Genomic DNA, 5,360 nt, shown 5'->3' with positions numbered 1-5,360 from the left:
CTTTGTTATTGTCCTCTCTGTGATGTACAAACTTTATGATATTGCCGGTCAACAGCAGGCTATTAGTGGTTAAGTTTTTGGGGAGTCAAAAGTTACAGTCAGATTTCTTTTCTTTTTTTTTTTTTCTAAATGTTTTATTGGATTTTTTTTTTTTTTTTTTTTTTTTTTTGAGACAAGGTCTCACTCTGTTACCCAGGCAGGAGTGCAGTGGCGCGATCTCAGCTCACTGCAACCTTTGCCTCCCAGGCTCAAGCGATTCTCCTGCCTCAGTCTCCTGAGTAACTGGGACTGCAGGTGCTTGCCACCATGCCTGGCTAATTTTTTGTTTGTTTTGAGACGGAGTCTCGCTCTGTTCCCCAGACTGGAGTGCAGAGTGCAGTGGCAGGATGTCAGCTCACTGCAGTCTCCACCTCCTGGGTTCAAGTGTTTTTTTTGTTTTGTTTTTTGTTTGTTTGTTTGTTTGTTTGTTTGTTTTTGACACTGAGTCTCACTCTGTCGCCCAGGCTGGAGTGCAGTGGCAAGATCTCAGCTCACTGCAGCCTCCGCCTCCCGGGTTCAAGCGATTCTTCTGCCTCAGCCTCCCAAGTAGCTGGGACTACAGGTGCGTGCCGCCACGCCTAGCTAATTTTTGTATTTTTAGTAAAGACAGAGTTTCACCATATTGGCTAGGCTGGTCTCCAATTCCTGACCTCATGATCCACCTGCCTCAGCCTCCCAAAGTCCTGGGATTATAGGCGTGAGCCACTGGGCCCTGCCAATTTTTGTATTTTAAGTAGAGATGGGGTTTCACCATGTTGGCCAGGCTGATCTCGATTTCCTGACCTCAGGTGATCCGCCCACCTCGGCCTCCCAAAGTGTTGGGATTACAGGCATGAGCCATGGTGCTGGGCCTATACGCAGATTTCTGACTGTGAAGGGACCAGCACCCCTGACACTGCATCATTCAGGGGTCAACCGTACATTCATATCCCCCTTACTACCTACTAGCTCTATGTGTGACCTTGGTCAAGTCACTGTCTTTGCTTACAGCAGGAATAAAGCATTTGACTTAGTAGCTAGCAACATGGAGGATCTGCTCAATGATGCTGACTCCCTTTGCCCTTTATGGATGTAATCAACTCATGATTACCTGCCACACATGCCCACTTTATCCCTTTGTTTAACAGAACACTTTTGTTCTGAACCAAGCTCATCCTTTCCTTTCCAGTAGTTAATGTGTTCTTTGAGGATGCAATCTAATCGCAATTTTGCCCGAAGTGGGGAAAAAAATTAAGCTCACATTGAAACCTTAATATAGCTCTATAATCATTTTCTCTTTTAGCCTAGATCATTTCATTTTGGCAATTTAAGTACTACTTTTGGTCCTATTAACAATACCACTCTTGCAAAGGACAGGTTGGTACAACCAATTCTCAGATTCCTGCCTGGATAAGATTTGTGACCCCAAATTTTAAAAAAGCAGAAAACCCACAAACCACAGGCAGGAAGAAAGAAAAACAAGAGAATGTAGCTAAGGTAATTCCATTAATGATCAGTTTATGTCAAAGCATGTGGAAATAATGCCTTATAGGAGGATATTTAGCAACAACGATTTTTTTAAACTCATTTTCTCCTGTAGGTACAGAATTGCAAGTTTTTTCTGACTTCAAATGTGTACAGCTGACTGCGTGTGTGTGTGTGTCAGGGTCTCCCTCTCTTGCCCAGACTGGAGTAAGGTGACATAATCATAGCTCATTGCAGCCATGAACTCTTGGGCTCAAGTGATCCTCCTGCCTTCAGCCTCCTGGCGTAGCTAGGACTGCAGGCACATGCTACCACACCCGGCTACTTTTTTTTGGTGGAGACAGAGTCTTGCTATGTTGCCTAAGCTGGTCTCAAACTCCTGGCCTCAAGCAATCTTCCCACCTCAGCCTCTCAAAGAGCTGGGATTACAAGCATGAACCACTGCACCTGGCCCCATACCTGACTACATTTCTCAGCTTCCTTTGTGGCTAGGCTGTGCTAGGTAGCCTTGTACCTAAATCTTGACCAGTGAGCAGCGAGTGGAATTTGTTGGATGAATCTACCACAAAGGATCCTTACAATGGAGATAGTGGGGCCAGGCATGGTGGCTCATGCCTGTAATCCCAGCACTTTGGGAGGCTGAGGCAGGCAGATCACTTCAGTCTAGGAGTTCGAGACCAGCCTGGCCAACATGGTGAAACCCCATCTCCACTAAAAATACAAAAATTAGCCAGGCATGGTGGCGCGCACCTGTAATCCCAGCTACTCAGGAGGCTAAGGCAGGAGAATCACTTGAACTCAGGAGGTGGAGGTTGCAGTGAGCCGAGATCGCACCACTGCACTCCAGCCCAGCAACAAAGCAAGACTCTTGATTCGGAAAGAAAAAATAAAAAAAGGTTGGGGGAGACAGTGGGAGCCCAGTCTTTTGTCCTTCCCCTTGCCTAGAAGGGAGATGAGGTTGCTGGTGCTGTGGAAGCTATTATGGACCATGAGGCAGCTTTGAAGACAGAAAGCCTGCATCCTTGATGACTCAATGGAATTTCATCCCAACCCAGGACTGCCCCAGATCTTTGTTACATGAGGGAATACACTCTTCTGTGTTTAAGAAACTGTGGCTGGATCTGTTACTGGAATATGAATGCAGTTAATAACTGGCTCAAAATGACTTCATCTCAACCCACATTGGTTGCTTCTTCCAAACAATATATAGGTCTGTACTGTGGTGGGTCTCAGGATGGCTGTGATGTAGCCTTAGGAAGTTTATCTATGGGAAATCCATATTCATGGTGTCCTGATGTTGCAGAGGACATCCTGAGCTGGCTGGAGTAACTTGGGACACATGTCAATCGACTGTAATCTAACTTCTGAGGCCATTCAGTACCCTCTACAGTGGCCACCTAAAAAAAAGGCAGCCAGGTGCGGTGGCTCAAGCCTATATAGATCCCAGAACTTTGGAAGGCTGAGGTGGGAGGATCACTTGAGCCAAGGAGTTTGAGGCCAGCCTGGGCAACATGGAGAAACTCTGTTTCTACAAAAAATACAAAAAATTAGCCAGGCATGGTGGTATGCACCTGTAGTTCCAGCTTCTTGGGAGGCTGAGGTGGAAGAATGACATGAGCCCAGCAAGTCGCTGCAATAAGCCATGATCACGCCGCTGCACTCCAGCCTGGGCGACAAAAAGAAAAAGAAAACGGAGCCTGTTCACTGGGTGTGGTAGACAAGGTAAACTTTTCTTTACCTCCCATATCCCACAACCTTGGATGTGCTCACAGTCATGGTAGTGTTTTGTAATGATGTAGCTGATGACAGGTGTGATGTTGGAGATTCTTCTACCTGACTGCTGCTATCAGTCCTACCGGCCCCCAATGTTTGGTGCTTGTTCTAAAGGGCATGTCCTAGGAGTCGCTTTAAACTCTCAAAGTATCACTCTCTATACAAACAAGAAGTGCAAGTAAGTAGCCTGAGCTCAGCCTCCTAATAGGAATATTTCATTATCACTAGATCAAGTCTTTCCATTACAATGACTGATCTGTCTGTGAATCCTGTGGATTCATCCTTCAAAATGCCCTTTTCTTCCAGTTCTCATAGCTAGTGCCCTAAAAGTGACCTGCAATACCTCCTGCTGAGACGAATGTACCAGCTTCCTAACTAGCCTGCACTCCCTTCATCCCCCCAAGTCAGTGCCAGACCACCTTGCCTGAAAAACCACTTTCAGTGTGTCTCACCTCAGCAGAAATGTTTCTCAGCTTCCAATTAACAACCACATCAAACCACTGCTCTTGTCTGCGTTTTAAGGGTATCTATAGGCCGGGCGCCGTGGCTCCTACCTGTAATCCCAGCACTTTGGAAGGCTGAGGCGGGCAGATCACTTGAGGTCAGGTGTTCGAGACCATCCTGACCAACATAGTGAAACCCCATCTCTACCAAAAATACAAAAAAAAAAAAAAAATAGTGGGGCGTGGAGGTGCACGCCTGTAATTCCAGCTACTCGGGAGGCTGAGGCAGGAGAATCGCTTGAACCCGGGAGGCAGAGGTTGCAGTGAGCCGACATCGCGACACTGTACTCCAGCCTGAGCGACAGAGCGAGGCTGTGTCTCAAAAATAAATAAATAATAAATTTAAAAAATAAGAGTATCTATAACCTGGTCCCAGCCTGAATTTCCTTTTTCACCCCAACACGTAGCCCTAGTTACATTCTTCTGACGTCTGTAAACAAGCCCAGCCCTTCCTGTTGTGAAGCCAAGTTCAGGTGGTTCCTCTTCGCCTGACTGTTTTCCCATTCCACTTACCGGAAGCCTAGTCATCCTTCGGAGGGCTGTACAGGGGTTGCAAGAAGCAACGGAAACGGTTCAGCACCTGCTACCTTCCATCATATTCTTTTCAATAAAGGGGCAACTCCCGCCAATGGCAGTGTAGATTTCCTAACCTCTACACATGGAAGATTCACACCATTCAGGATTGTTGTTTAACTGTTGAGAGAGCACTTGATGCTTAACAGCTTACTAGGCTACAAGACAGCGCAGGAAAGAATCCTCTGTTGTCCTTTTATGTTATCCTGAACAGTTGGTTCACAGAGTTACTGTAAACACACAAAACATGACTGCCAGGGCTTAGTAGTGAGGAAAGTGGGAACTAGTCCTGACTCAGTTAACTGTGCCCAGGAGAAGCTGCTTAACCTCAAAGGATTTCACTATTACTAGAATCAATAATACCAACCCTAGGGGTAAAAATAAAGATAAATGTGTGCAAATCCTGCCTGCAGTCTCGGGCACGTCGTGGGTGTCCAAGAACTGTTCTTAGGCAGCCGGTGGGGACAAAGTCTGTGTGCCTCCTGTCCTGGAATAGGTCCCAAGGTCGGCTTACTTGCAAAGCAAGGGTACGGCGCAAGAGTACTGAATACGGGTTGGAAGGGCGCTGGCTCTACCCTCAGCTCATAGGCCGGCTGGGCGGCGCTGACCAGCAGCTAGGCCCCGTCTTCCCTAGGAACGGCCACGGGGGCCCTGGGAGGGTACGAATGTCTTTTTGCAGTGAGGCCTCTGGACCCCGCGGCCCCCACGCAGCTCAACCAAAACTCAGGGGCAGGCGCCGCAGCCGCCTCGTGCAGCCAGATCCCCGCCGGCACCCGCAGGGGGCGGAGCCGGAGGCAGGGCCTTCGGGCCGTACCAACTCCACGGGGGCAGGGGCCGCCTCCCTTCGGCCGCGCGCCACTCAAGTACGGCAGACAGGCAGCGAGGTTGCCGAGGCCGAGGCTAGCCTGCAGCCTCCTTTCTCCCGTGCCCTGGGCGCGGGGTGTACGGCAAGCGCGGGCGGGCGGGACAGGCACGCAGGGCACCCCCGGGGTTGGGCGCGGCGGGCGC

Source organism: Pan paniscus, chromosome 5 (assembly GCF_029289425.2).
Source record: "Pan paniscus chromosome 5, NHGRI_mPanPan1-v2.0_pri, whole genome shotgun sequence".
Classification (NCBI taxonomy): Eukaryota; Metazoa; Chordata; class Mammalia; order Primates; family Hominidae; genus Pan; species Pan paniscus.
This window is presented reverse-complemented; position numbering follows the sequence as displayed.